Source organism: Strix aluco, chromosome 4 (assembly GCF_031877795.1).
Source record: "Strix aluco isolate bStrAlu1 chromosome 4, bStrAlu1.hap1, whole genome shotgun sequence".
Lineage (NCBI taxonomy): Eukaryota > Metazoa > Chordata > Aves > Strigiformes > Strigidae > Strix > Strix aluco.
The window spans coordinates 84,921,647-84,937,006 of record NC_133934.1 but is presented as its reverse complement, the minus strand read 5'-3'; the positions used below and the strand labels follow the sequence as shown (position 1 = coordinate 84,937,006).

Below are 15,360 nucleotides of genomic sequence, written 5' to 3'. Positions count from 1 at the left end.
GACCTTTTAGAAGTGGCAAGATTTTAGTCTGAGGATTTAGGGCATTCTAGTAGTGGTCACAACGTACTGCTAATGGGGAGATCTCTAGTGGTTCCTTGGGCTTCTGAGGCGCTCTATTTTCAGACCTGCATTGCTTGTTCATGCGAGCAATAGCTGCATGAAGAGCTGTGTTCAATAGCTATGAAGGAGATGTGTTGGGGCTTTTTTAAGACACACATCCCCCGAAACTTAAATGATTTTCAAATATGTGGCTTTTTGTTTAGGGTGATGGACATTTATGCCTTTGTATAGCAAATAATGTAAACAAAAGAGCAGATCTACACTGCTGTTACTACCTCCTCTCTGTCCTGACTAGCTCCCTGATGCTGCAGATGCCTCAGCTGCTGCTGCTGGTAAGTGCTACAGAAGCCTATTCAGCTTCCCTTTGCAGTCTGCCCTGTCCCCTGATTCACCAGGAGATACGGTTAGCTGTGGCTGCAGATTAGACTTTTCTCTTCTCTCCCTCCCCCTGCGAGACCTCTGTGTGCTTTGACGTCATGTGTGCTCCTTTCAGTTGCCATAGCAGCCCCATTCCCCAAGCTCCCTGCCTGTCTCCTCTGGTAGGTTCCACAATGGTACAGCCAGCATCACGCTGCACAATGGTTTCCAGGCAGTGAAAGAGCGTGATTCAGCAAGCCACTCTTTTTTTCCTCTCTTTTATTTCATTATTATCAGATATTTTGCCTCCCCTTTTTCTGTTCTGCTCTATCCTCTCCCCCAGGCTTTTATTTAATTCTTTAACGGAAAACGGTGATTTACCTCGAATCCAACTGCCCATCTTTTTATTTTTTATTATTGTTATAAATAGCCCATCTTTTCCTCGGCTCTGTTTGGAATGTGATTTTAAAAATATCACCTAAAGTCGCAGTTTGGGGGAAAGGTTTCTGGACGAGGAGAATAGCTCGCAAGCACGGAATGGTAGGTGGTTGACGCTAATATTCTATGACTAACTGCTTTTGCAGGGTGGGGTGATGAATATTGATTGTTGTTTAAAAAAAAAATAAATGGGAGAGAGAGACAGGTTAATGAAGTAAACTGCTAACCAAACAAGAAGGCTGCAGCTGTACATTTTGTGGCCAGAGAACCACCGTTTTCCTGTGTTTGCTGTGCATGAGCTTTTCTGTTTGGGCACTTTAGGTGACCAGTGGTTGTGAGAGCAGTGCAGAGGCACATCATGGAGTGTGATAGTGCTTTACCAGCTGGCTCATGTAAACAGTAGTTTATACTCAGCCTCATCACCTCTAACACTGCTTGGGGGCTTTTGGGGGAAGGAGGTGTCTTGGCTTGCTATTCAGTAGAAATGAGTGCATTACTTAGGTTATATAGTCCATACAGAGCCATATAATATTTGAATTTATAACAGTAAAGAAGAGAGAATAATAGTAAACTAGAAGATCCAGAGGACAGAGGTCTTGGCCTTTTGCAAAGTGGTTGAATGCCAAAAAAAGAAAAAACTGTGTATGGGGAGAAGTGAGTGTTTTTGATAAACTGTGTTGGATGTGGAGATGGGAGTTGTTTATAAGAAAGTGGTCTTTTAAGGTAATCATCACTCTTCTGCATCACTCTCAGATGCAAGTGAACAACTTGGCCCGTTGGGTCTTCCAGAACCACCAAGAGCTTTTAGGAGAAGTGTTTACAGCGCGCTACAGCCAGTTATTTTGCAAAAGAGAGTTAACAATCTGTAGATACTGCAGTGAAATCAATGTTGCTTTGCAGGGAAATCCTCTGGCAGAAAAGCTACAGGAAGAAATGTTGGTTTTGTTTTTTACTGCAGAGAGGTCTTATCAGAAATAATACAAATTTGACTTGGATAATTAAGTGTTACAGCATTGTTTAATAAGCAGGCGGTGCTTCCAGTGAACCATGATGGGCATGTTTCACACCATTCATGTACTGAGTGACTGTAAGCTTGTTTACATGGGCTCTTTTTGCTGCATAGCTTCATGATATCCTCAATGCAGCCTTCCCCTCCTCTGACATGTTCACTGTGAGTTTTGCCAGAGATTTGTTTAAAGGTAGACCAACACTATATGAAAATACAGATTTTGAAGAAAATGATGGCATAGAGTAGAAATTTTTTTAGGAGGAAAATGCAAATGAGTATATTGTAGATGATCAGGAGAAGCCCGAAATCATCTTGCTGGAGGACACAATGCTTCTCATGCAAGGCCAGCTTCAGAAAAAGAGAAAGGTTAAGATAGCATAGGATGCTGTTGGTACTGCACAGGACTGTTTGTCTTTACCCACATACAAGCTGTCTTTGGTTCCTGTGCCTTGGGGAAAGTGGAGTGCACCAAACCTCTGATATTTTAACCCTCTTTCAGAACACTGCTCTGTAGTCACTAACCAGGGACACTCTGGAGTACTATTTTCTTCTGCGGGGCTTCTGCCGTGTGCTCACTCTTCCTGCCAGGAAAGGCGTCATAGAAATACCTTTTCAACTGGTTCATATAAGGACTTTTTCTTTTAGGGTCGCAGATGTGAATGACAAAGGTGTTTTGACCTCAGCCATTAAACAATATTCTTTCTCTCTGATTCTCAGTAAACTGCACTCTTGAGCAATGCTCTCTCCTCCTGTTTAAAAATATGCGTAATTTGTCAGGGTCCTGTTGTAATTATGATTTTGTTGAGGAGTATTAAAATTACAGGGATGTTCGTAAATAGGATAAGGGCAAAAATTGCTTAATGTGAAAAATAAGTTGCCTTCAGCTGCCTGTCTGCCTGCTTGATATTTGAAAATGTACCTCTCATTTTTAGAAATCTACGTGTGCACTAAAGAGGCTTTTTATGAGCTAGACCTTGGGGATGAGCGTTTTCTTGTAGTTTTTTTCTCTTTTTTTCCCCACTGTCAGTGGTTGGCATGTTTGCAGCCATTATTTAGAGATTTAATAGTACTGGATCAATAATTACGAGAAAAAATATTTTCCAGCGGTGCTACAGTACCAGATCTAGCTTGTGAAAGCAAAGGGAGAGCTATAAAAATTTCCTTACCACGGTACTGGAGACTGTCATAAAGCTCACTTGTAGTTTGCAGTCCGCTGCAAAACTCATGCAATTTAAGGGAGAGCTAAAGCAGGCCCAAAGGAGGAGGGTTTTAGCATTGCTTTGGCAGATGACACAGTAATTTTATTAAGATTTGGAAGGCAGAAAAGCTGCATTTAGAGAAAGGCCCCTAGCTTTAAAATTGGTTATCACTTAAACTGTTGTTCAGTAGAAGCTACCCGGTTCTTTGGACAATTCCTGAATAACAGAAAATATCACCAGCTTGTTGATAAATTTTCAAAACAAAGAAAGTTTTTAATTTTTCTTTTAATGTCAAGCATTATAGCCCCTCCCATTCCACTGGTTGCATTTTGAGCTTATAATATCACTACTAGAAATCATGACCTAAAAGCATAGTGATTGCAATATCACCACAGCTGCTGCTCTGTTGTGTCATCAGGAGAAAAGGAGAGAGACTTCACTAGACCACAATACTGAATATAAATATAACCTGTCTTCCAATGCTGATATTCTGCTACCCGTTTCTATGATTCTTGCATGCTTACTGTTTTGAAGGCCACTTGCAGGAAAAATTAACCCTCATAAAAGGGCACCTGTTAAAAGAAAAAAATGCTGCATTTGCTGCTATTTATTTATTTATTTATTTATTGCAGCACCATCTATGGAGGCAAACATAAGAAAAAAACTCTTTCACAGAAAAAAAAATTATACTCCAAGTAACCATCTAAAACTGATGGTCTAAAAATGAAAGCAACATACAACTTTAATTAGTGTGAAATACCAGGTGTTAGGGCTATGTTACCTTACTCTTACGTTGTGATAGTGAAATTAAAGTATAGATCAAAAGCAGTACAGGGGATGGGACAGAATTTAATGGCCCCCTGTCCACTGTTTGCAAAAGTTACACAGCTTTCCTTGAGTTGCTATACTGTGTTTTAGCCTGATAGTCGTAGCTTTTTTAGCAAGATTTAGAATCAGTCTTGGTGAGTTGTTAGAAGAAAAAGACAGGAAATTAAAGTCCTTATTCTTTCCAGTCTTGTTTGTTTGTTATATGGTGAGATTTTTAATAAAGGATTTGGTACATGAACTCACTAGTGGCAGTAGAATGTTCTCATCAGCTTCATCTCTACAGAATGGATGTGAAGTCATGAGCTTTTATGTATCCTTAGGTTATCCCAGACTATGCCTGGAGCATAGGACAGAGTCAGAGCCCTTGTTACAGCAAGAAAAAGAAAAAGCAGCTGTTGTATTTTTAGGCTTCCAAGTTTTTCTTCTGCCCAAGTTAAGAAAGAAGTTGATGACCGCATGAGTGCAGACTCTTGTTCCCATCACAGCAGTGACATGGGAAATTTTGGGTGTTTTAGTCTACCAGGACTGCTGTCAGCTTTTTACATTGTAATAAACAGTAAAAGTTGGAGATCCAGAAGAGCCTTCCAGTCAAGTCAATAGCTGCTTCACCAGGATTCTACACTAAGAGGTCAGACAACCCAGGAAATTGGGAACTACTATTTGAAGTGGGATTTCAGGGTGCCTGAGTATGTGCAACTCTTGCCGCAGTTCAGTGAAGTATAGAGGGCCCTCTCTGGTTAAGCAGTTGCTTTCTCATAAGGATTTTTAATCTTCTATACTTAGTACAAAGTTTTAGTCCTCTTCTGAGCTATTTGAAAATATGTTGTGAAACAGTGGTAAGAAAATGTTGCCCAACCCTTCTGCTTAATATTAGTCACCTAATTTTGTTCAGTGGTTAGACACCGGAGTGGTACATGCTTGATTGTTCCTCCTCTCATTCACTGTCTTAATACCACAACATTTGCTTTTTACCACATTTCTTGAGGTTGTCTCTAAGTTTCTTAAGTGCAAGCACCTTGTCAGTTGAACATATTTTGTCACATGTTTTGTTGTTTGTTTTTAAGAGGATGCTAATTTGATAAACAACAGGAACTCACAGGCCTTTTATGCCTATATGTATCCTTATCACAATTTTTAAAGCTGTTCATAACGTCACGAGTCAAATTTAATTTCAATCCCCAGGTATTAATGACTGCGTACAAATTTCAACTTGTTATAGTGAAAGTTTGTTCTCTTCCTTATTCCAAAGAAAAATGTGAAGATCTGACCTGAAAAAGATAGGATAGAAACAGAAACAATTATTTTAGAAGTTTTATGATTTTAGAGCCATCTGTTGCAATTTGAACAGTCTAGAACGTGAGTTCTTGTGCCTGCCTTGGTTTTTATCTTCTTTCTTTTTTTCTTTGGGAAAATAACTGTGACACCTCTCTCCCATTTAAACAACACTTTGTTCTGCATTATTTTCTATCTCTAGCTGTTCTTCTTCACATGCAAGAAGGAAAATTTATGGTACAGATACTACCTGTAACTGTATGCATTACGGTGCTATTGGAGGAAAATCTTAAGTCTTTGTTATACGATGTTCAAATACTGACATTCCAGGCTTTCTTTACTTTTCTTTACTTTTTCTGTGTCTATCAGACTTGAAAAATAAACCCTAAATATTTCTTCCTCTTTTTTTGTGCTTAGGGCTAGTGTTAGAAACCTGTACCAGCAGCAGGCCAGACTCAAATATCAGCTATGGCAACCCATGCATGAAGTTGATGCGTTTGAACTATTTCCTATAGATGAGACATAGCACATGCTGTGGTGAGTCAACAATGTATTATTTTATTAAATCGTACTCTTTGGCAAAAAAATGATAGTGCTTAATGCCAAAGTGCATGCTGATTTTTTTTGTTATTTTATTTTATTGGGGGGGACATTAAAATTACAACTTCTAGTAATTTTTAGTGCACATGAGCGTAATGCTCTTCTTATAAATACTTTTATCAAGTGTATCATTTCTTCATTGTACAAGTAGTTATCAGATGGAGCACATTGGGAATATGGTTTTGGTAAAAGTGTGAAGATAATGAAATAATAAAAAGCAAAATCCTGCATATGCAGTGTTCTGGGCTGGATATATTCACTATTTTACACCAATTTTTGTAACTAATGTTTTGCGTCTCTTTAGTTTGGGGTGGGGGAGAGAAAAGGATGTTTTACCTCTCTTTGAGATGACTGAAGAAGACTGTGAGGAATCCCGACTGAATTTTTGAACATATATCTCTTTAATCTTGGACAGGAAAATAAATTTTGAGAATAGTGATGAAAAGCAAATATCCTTTTAAAAAATACCCTGTAGCTTTAACTACGTGTAAGTCTACTAATTTTGATCCTGATAATTTCTTTAAGATGGCTTTGATGTATCTTTGGGAGATGAGGAATTGGTTTTAGATGTCCTATGTAATCACGACAGAATTATTGTGAAATCTTGTAACTCTTGAAGGTAACTAATTTTCTGTTCAAAACAAGCTTTTTTTTTTTCCTTAATACTACCTAGATGTTTGTCAGCTGCAGTCACCATAACCAGCATAAACTGCAAGCAAACAGCTTTAAAAAGAAGCCACAGATACAAGTTGATCTGTCGACTTCAAGCAGATCTTGTGTGATTTGGCCTTTACCAGTGGCCAGTGTCAAACCTTATTCCTGTCGCTATTGTACAAATAAGGTGTAGATCCAGGTCACTGAAGTGTTTCTACTGTTTCGTTAGAAGACAGAACTCTGTAGGTCAGGCAGAGGTGGAAACACATAGTACGTACTGACTGGTGGGCAGTAGTGATGTATGGCTAACACAACAGTAATTAAATGAGTCCTCTGATGGCACTTGGTAGGGCTGCTGAAAAAACTTGAACAGTGTCAGTGAAATGAGAGAGAAAGTAGCAGAAAGCCTACTAGTCCGTTGAAAAAATCTGCGTTCTGTTAAAGCTGAAAGGGTTTCCTAAGGAGAGAAACCATACATTGGAGATGAATAGTGATTTGTGGCATGAAGAGTCCCAGTCTGGATGCTCGTGTCCTTGACTTGTGGACATCCAGTGGAAGCAAAACATTTATGTAGAACTTAAAACCCTCCCTGTATTACTACTATGATATTTCTAACTTCTTATAGCTTTTAAGGCCTACTGTATTTGTCCTAAGGCAATTCTTGTTAGCAAGACAGACTACATCTTGGTTTAATATGTGGACTCTAAAAACTGTGACACTTAACCTTTCTTATAGGAATGGTTCTGGGTGAGTTTTGAATTCATGATGAAGCCCAAAACCATATGACCATTTTTTAATATTTTTTTAATTTTAATTTCTATGTTTAAGAGCACATAGGTAACCTGCTAGTTGTGGATAATAAGAGTTTTAAATAAACTGGCAACAGCAAAGTATTTATGGTAGTTGATAGTGTTGTGCAAATAAAGGATTTTGTTAACATGTCCGTAATGAACAGTAGCTAAAGAAAAGTTGCACAGAATTTTGATGGTGTTGTGTACATGTTAATACGGTTAGCCCATAGTTGTGGCAGTTTAGTTTCTCTCACCATTAACATTTTAAAAATTGCTTATAGGTAGAAAAATCTCTTTGAAGAAACTGGGTGAGAATAATCGCCACTCTTAGCAACTTTACATTTAGTAGTATATGCAGTGTTAATCTTGGAATACAATGACACTGCTGTCTACAAGCAGTGTGACTTGATCATTTGTCCCTCAGGTCACCAAGATGTCTTTGTCCTAACATTGTAGCTATTGATATTGCTGTGTGGTATTTGAAATATGCACCAATGGCTCCGTTCAGTGTACTTCATCTCTGAGTTCAATGCACATCTAAGTCATGTCCTTCAGCTTTGTTCTTCCCAATTTAGATTTTAGGATGGGTAATCAGTACAAATAGCAGGTTTTCAGAAGCGGTATATGATATGAATCAAAAGAACTCGGAGATGTCATAGGTGGAGAATTTTCCTCCCAACTGGCATAATTTTAACAGACAAAAATAGTTAAACATTTTCAACAGAAATTAAGGAATTCAAGGTCTTGTTCTGAAGCTACAGTTCCACAGAAAATGCCTGTAGGTGTCTTCAGGCATATAATACAATCCTTTAGCATGTATTTAAAGTTTTAGGGAATTAAAGAATTAGGCATACAGTCCTGTAAACATATGTGGAGCAAATATAATTTGAAATTTGAGGCCTTGATGTGCAAATGCTTATGCTTTCTGTGCGGACTCTCTCCAGTTAATATTGGTTGTTAAGGCATACAAATCACTTTGAATGTACAACTGTATTTTGCATTCAGCCATTTCTGTTTATGAAAATACAAGCTTTACAGCAGTGGAACTGGTATGTGAAATCAGAAACCAGGTCTAAAACTCAGCATATAACTGTCAAAGTTAAATTAACTGTCAATCAACTTTTTAAAATGGTCTGGAAAAGTAGCATTTGGAGAACAAAAATACTTACCAATATTAAGCACAAAAAAGACCAGGTAATGAAAAAACTTAGGATATTTTGTTTAACATGAAAATAAGTTTAATGCTATGGGTGATGGGAGTTTTGTAAAGTTGAGTTAGTAATTTTGGTAGAAATCATGTGAGAGAGAGGTTTTGATATATCTATGCAGATGAACAAAGCACCTGGGATAAAGTAGTTTTATTTTTTTTTAAGCATTTATAGAAAGATCCTTAAATGTTTCTTGTTTAGAAAGTCTTGGCTTGGTATCTTGCAACTAGAGTTGCATATTTTTATGAAACATTATGTTGGTTTCTCTTATGTTCATCCCTGTTTAAGTGCTAAGTGCACAAGAGAAATTTTAAACTCCATCTAGTCAAGTATAGCTCCAGTGAGTTTAGTACAGTTATACCAGACTTGTAACAGAGGAGCTCAGACCACAATTTTCTCTGAGAAACCTGTGTTCTGCTCCTCTGCCTTCTTTAATAGAAAAAGCCTATTTACATTAAATTTGCTGCATATGATACATGTAAAAACTTCTTATCTGTTATTGATGGTGGCGATGTAATGAGGAATATTTTTCCCATTTGAGAACTGTTGCCTTAGCATATTTTCAAACGCTGTTTGATCAACTACATACAAAGGTTTTCCAGAAGTGATCTTTAAATGTCAACACTTTAACTGTTCACCTTCCCAACTCCTCAAGGAGGCTGGATTTTTTCCAGAAAGTGCTGAGATCTTCACTTTGAATGACAGGCTTTTCAGTGGAACCACTTGATCAACTTTTATTTTAATAAACTTCACTGGAAAAGTCCATAAAAGGGAATTTTCCTACCTTTGCATTTCTTCTTGTTGATTTTTTTTGATTTTATGTTTTTTGAGTGGGTTTTTTTGGTCTCCTCAGAATATTGTTTTGCAGGATGTTTTCACTCCCTTTTAAAATCAGATAGCATTATTTTTTATGCTGTTACTTCTCATTCTGATTCATATCCCTTCTCCCTTCATCCTTGGTTTGTCTTTACTGATCCCTGCAGCATGTAAGATTAGTATTTTAATTAAATGATACTGAAATGTAGCATTGTCAACTCTTGGTTTGGGGTTTTTAATGCTCTAGGCTCAGTGTCACATACATATGAGAAACTATGAGCTTTCTTTTAATAAAAAGTAGGCTTTTTGTCCTTATTTCTGAAAAAAAATGAAGCTGGAGTATGTGAAAGCTTGAGACTTCAAAAATGTATAACCCTCCCACCAAAATTTTTCCCTAGCAGTACCTCTGAATTTTGGGGGCATATGACATGGTTCTTAGATGTTTGGGATTGATAGTTTTAAAAAATTATTTTTAAAGTTAGTTGGAGAGTGAAGATTTGCTATCTTTCTGAATGCTTGTAAATACACGGACATAGCTCTGTGCTGTAACTATGTCTATTCCTCCAGTAGCCTGGATTGGTGTAGGAAAAGTCAAGCTATTTGCGCATTTGAACAGTGAAAATGAAATTATTCTAAAAAATTCAAGTGCAGATGTCTGTCTATGGGGGATCTCCAGTTGCTTAATTTCACTCTGAAATACTGATGGATCAAATGCTTTTATTCTGCCATGTGTCAGTCTGTGCTTATTGAAAAGGAGTGAACTTACTTTACGAGCTTAGTACTTCCCTGCGTCAGGTGTGACCTGTGAATGTATCACAAAGAATATTTGTATCTGTTGTATTTTTTGAGTTGCTGATGGAAAAAATAACTCTGTGCCACCTGGCAAGCTAGTTCAGTATTTGGCAGGCTCCCCTCCCAACCTCCTGGAAAACATCCAGGACTATTGCAGTGGAATATGGGAGTAGAATGTCAGACAAATATCTTCTGAATCTTTGAGTAGTTTTTCAGTGTGATCCCTATGAGTTGTATTAAAATAATTTTAATAGCCTGCAGAAGAATGAATGGAAATGCCAAATCAATAACAAAAAACACAGAGAATGGTGCCAGCAGAAGGGTGGAAAAGAGACCAAGACAGCATTAAATTCAGCGATGTTAATGGGTATGGCATACGAACCCATGCTATATAAAGTGGTGGAAAGTATCTTGTAACCACATGGGGAAATATTTTTCCTGCTTCCTCTTCTAAACTTGTCAGTGTTGTGTGTTGACTCTGTGCCTATTTCTTTGTGTACTCTTCTTAGTAAAAGAGCCTTATTACAATCTGTCAACAGGAGCAGAACCTGAACACACCGTCTAATACTGTCAGCTTTTCCTCTGCTCACATTCTCTCAGCTGTTGTGTGTATCAGAAAGAATGGGGAGCATTCACTCTGTGAGTGAAGAGTTACAGCTCTTGTAGAGAGAAGCATCCACAGTACCGACAGCATCAGCGATCACATTCAGGTTCACTGCACTAGGGTTTAGGTCAAGTTGTTCCAAGGCAGCAGTATGCAGGCATCAGGCTAGCTGCTTTAAGCTCCTGGGGCAGTCATTTCCTAGATATAAAAAAGGAGTAAAACAAGTGAGAGAGATACATACAGGGTTATCGATGCAATGCAGCAAGTATGACGTTAACGGCATGATCCTTCTCTCTTAACTGTTGTGTGTTGGAATGGAGCGTGGCAGACAAGTGAAAGGACAAAGGCAAATATGCATAATGGAGGACTATCCAGAAGGGTTAGGTGATCCAGAGGTTATTTAAACTGTACATTCGCAGCCTCATCTACAGCACTTGAAGTATCCTTGTCGCTTTGGATGAGGACCGCTGTGCGGTAGCAGGTTGGCAAGAAGAGAGTGAACACTGCAGGCATGGTGCAGTACTTGTGCGTTCTTAATACGCTCTAAATTCCTGGCAAAATTAATAACAGCAACTCACCTGTGATGAGTTTGAGGAAATGAAATTATTAAATAGGCATTCTTGAGCTGCTGGATGTTGAATAGCTCTGGCTTTGTTTTATAAAAATCAGAATTGTTCAGGCTTACAGCTTTTAATCACTATAAAGAAGATTAAGAATATAAGAACAGCCAGTAGTTTCACAGGAAAAATCAATTTAGAAAAGACTTCTGTCCTCAGTGGCCATTAGCTAAATATTTGGTGAAGAAAAGTGAGAACAAGATAAGCAACGATTAATGTTTCTCTTGTTGTGTCCTCCCATATTCTAGAAGTCAGACTTTTTAAGACAGAAATTGTTTCTTTGTGTTAAAAATTCTGCTTCCTAACTCAATATTTTCTGCCCATTTTGTGTTTTATGACCTCTTTTCTAGGTGCTCAATATGAAGAAGTAGTTCTGGCTGCATTGCAAATGCTGGGTTTTTGTTTGTGAGTTTTTTTGGTGTTTGTTTTTTGGTTTTGGGGTTTTTTTTAAGTGATGTCAGGTGTAGATATTAGGACTATCCCAGAAGAAAAAAAAATTATTCTTGTGTGAACCCACTGTAAGACTGCCGGGTTTTCGAAAGTACTATGAAGATGTAATAGCATCTCAATAAGAAGTTCTGATTCATAGCAGATAAGCAATCATTGCTAAAGCTCATGTTTATACAGCAGACTCTGGAGTAATTTATCGTGCACGTAGCTTTGTGTTAACATGGCTACTATCCCAAGCTAGTTTGTCTAGATCAATGCACATCTGATACAGAGACTTCCTAATCTGCTTCCTTATTGTCTTTGTTTCCAGAAAAATGTAACAGCAGCTGGGTATTCAGCTGGGAGGGTTACTTTCCTTGAAGCAGTGTATGGGGTGGGCTGAGCAGGTGTCAGTGCTCTCTGTTCTGGCCTGCCAACACTGCATGGAAGGGGAGAAGGATGGGAGGATTTTCTTGCTTTATAAACTGTTAGGATAGAAATAGAGCCCACAAGCGAAAACAGGGAGGGATTAGTTACCCTATGTTTCACAGAGTGGACATGAAGGTTTTTCTTGGTTGCACATCAGAACTAGATCACATAATGACTTATAATGGTATTCAAATGTTCCTGTCCCTGTACCCTCAAAGCAAATTTGTCTCTGAACCTAAGTGGTTACTGTTGTTGGGTTTTCACCGTTTAACTTCACTGATTCATGCCTCGTTCAAATACTGTATATATAATTTACCTCAGAAAAGTCAGAGTTAGTGTTTAAAGATTGACTCATATCCTTAAATAGGAACATTTAAAAAAAAAAAAAAAAAAGGCAAGCAAAAAAGAAAAATACATTTTAATGCTTTTCTTGAAACTAAAAAACCCAAAAAATCCTCTCTGAGCTGTTCCTGGAAAAGATCTGCATGGCTTAAACGTGCATCATAATGCTACTTAAATGCCTGCATTAATTTTATGTTAGATTTCAGTCATCAGTGTGTAGATAGATGTTTTTATGGAATTATGAATGCTTGATTTGCTGTTGTACTTAAAATTAATTTCATTATCTGTCAAGCTGCATAAAGAGAATCTGGTGGATGTCTTCCATGACAGAATAACGTCAAAAAAATACCTACATGTTTGTACAAAAGGCAATGATCTATAAATCCTTTCATAAAACCAGTGATTTCAAGGTGGTATGTACTCTTCAGTCTAACAAACCTGTAGTACAATTCTCTGCTTTTCTTTTGAGGATCTGACAAAAATACAGACAAGGATACCTGGTTGCTTTTTTAGGTAGCTGTGGCAATTGTTAATTGAGCTTACATGCATAGGCTCAAATCTATATAATTACACTGATTGCAGCAAGAATGGGACAATTTACACCAGTTGAGATTTGCATTCTGTAGGTTTGATTTAACGTTCCTTTTTAAGTGGCACTTGGTTTGCAGAAAATTTCTTCTCTGATTTGGTGGAGACTGAGTTTCTGGACTACAGACTTTCCTTCCACTTCACCCAAGCTTCATTTCTGAGCTTTTATGTGTCATTAATGTGGAAAAAAATATCTCTGGCTGTCAACATTACATGTGGCTGAAACTGTCGTATGTGGAACAGTATTGTCAAAACTGAAGTACTCAAAAACCTTAAGTGAAATGTGTAGACTCAGAAGCTGTTTGATTTTCATTTTCTGAGCTTGTAGGCTACCTTTGGGTCTCATTGTTAAGGTTTTCTCTGAAAACTAAAGGGGTGTAAAAACCTAAGATAAGCTCCAGGAAACAAACCAACTAATAGGAAAATTACAGCAAAAGTTTTTGGTGTCAGCAGTGGTGGGATAAATTTTGCAGCAAATTTTGTTGGAAACAGTTATGTGTGGATCAACTGCCCAGCATCCTTAACAGGTAGAATCTGACTTGGGAAATACTACTTTTTTTATTTTTTAAATAGTTGTCAAGATGCCCTCAAAGAGCTATCAAAAGTTAAAATTATAAAACGAAATATAGTTCTTTCCATATAAGGAAGCTTTCTGACACATTTTATTGTATCTTGAAGGTGGGCAGTTGGAAGGAGAATTTGCTGCGGGTTGCATCTCCCACAATCAGTTTAGATGCACATTGCTCCAAATCTTTTTCCACCTGAAACTTAGTATGGACTTGGCTAGCTGGCTCAGGAGTTTGTTCATCTGAATGGTCTGGACACCAGATAGTCCATACCAATTAACCAATGAAGTAGAACTTGGTGGGGTCATGGAAACAGAACGGACAAAGACAATCTAGATGCATCCCTTGTGCTGTGCAGTTTTTTGTCATAGTTCTGAGGCTATGAGGCTTTCATTAGTTGTTTGTTCTTTTTCATCAATGAATGAAAGAAACATTAAAATGTGGCTCAAATTTTGAATGGTATCAGAAGCATAGGCTTTTTGACACAAGATTCTGGTGGTATTAAGGAAAAGAAGGTAAAGCCACATGTCCCTCTCTTTCTCTTTTTCTTAAACCCCTTTTGCAGTAGTGATGAGCATCTCATACTGTCCTGTGTATTTGTCAGTGATACTGTTATCTGAGCTAGTTATGCTGCAGCTTTTCTTAAGGGTTTAGCTAATACACAGGGCCAGATGCTCTTCTTCATGGATCAAAAGTTTCAGTAAATGGAGAGAACTGCAAAGAAGAGAGCTATAATCAAGTTAGGCTTTAGTGGCCTTCAAATAACAGCTCAGTCATGGTATTCAAGTTTTCAGTGTATCAAGTCCACCTGAATTGATAATCCTTGCGCAAGTACTACTGTTTTATTCCCCACTGTAAGAGTACTTTTGGACTAATGATTAATTTATATGTAAGCTCTGTATAACACAACTGGCAAATATCAGAATAGATCAAAGCAGACTTTGAGCTGGTTCAAGCTAGAATTAGTTGGGTGTTTTCAAAGGAGCAATGTTGAATTGTGGCAGGAGAGAACATGATCCAATAGTGAAGGTAGATGCTTCTTTAACTAACAGGATGAAGGCAATAGTGGCAGTTTTTAAAATGACAATATTATACATAAAATTACTTCATAGAGACAATTGAGCACATAAACAGTAGCCCATCATACATGACAATGATTTGATTTTTTTTTTTAATAGGACAGAGAGAAAAAAAATAATATATACTAAATCTTCTGTCAGGATTTGACTGTCAGCAATAAAGTTCAAATTGGGGTGTAAGTGGTGATGACTACAATAAGTTTGAACTCTGTCCTCACACCTGGAAATATCATAGAGAACCTTTCTGGTGCTCAGTGAGCTGCATTTAATCATCTGCAGGCATAAATCAGTTTAATTAGCAAGTCTACTCTTCTCTGGTGAGAGAGTACTCCACCTGGAGTGCTGCATCCAACTCGGGAGTCCTCAGTACAAGACAGACATGGACCTGTTGAAGCAGGTCCTGAGGAGGCCACAAAAATGATCAGATGGATGGAACACCTCTCCTGTGAGGACAGGCTGAGAGAATTGAGATTGTTTAGCCTGGAAAAGAGAAGGCTCTGGGGAGACGTTATAGAGGCCTTCCTGTATTTAAAGGGATCTTATAAGAAAGATGGGGATAAACTTTTTAGTAGGGCCTGTAGCGATAGGACAGGGGTTAATGGTTTTAAACTAAAAGAGAATAGATACAGACTAGATATAAGGAAGACATTTTTTATGATGAGGGTAGTGAAACACTGGGACA

General features: G+C 37.8%; 1 protein-coding gene across 7 annotated transcripts in view; it reads left to right on the top strand.

Annotated features, from left to right (window-relative positions):
* Window positions 1–602: 602 nt before the first annotated feature.
* Window positions 603–15,360, top strand: part of MAPK10 (mitogen-activated protein kinase 10) — a 194,297-nt gene continuing 179,539 nt past the window's right edge. For all 7 annotated transcript variants that reach the window (XM_074823883.1, XM_074823881.1, XM_074823876.1 and 4 more), the window contains exons 1-2: window positions 603–957; window positions 5,581–5,700. The gene's annotated coding sequence lies outside the window, so the exon portion shown is untranslated. The remainder of the gene's footprint in view (window positions 958–5,580; window positions 5,701–15,360) is intronic.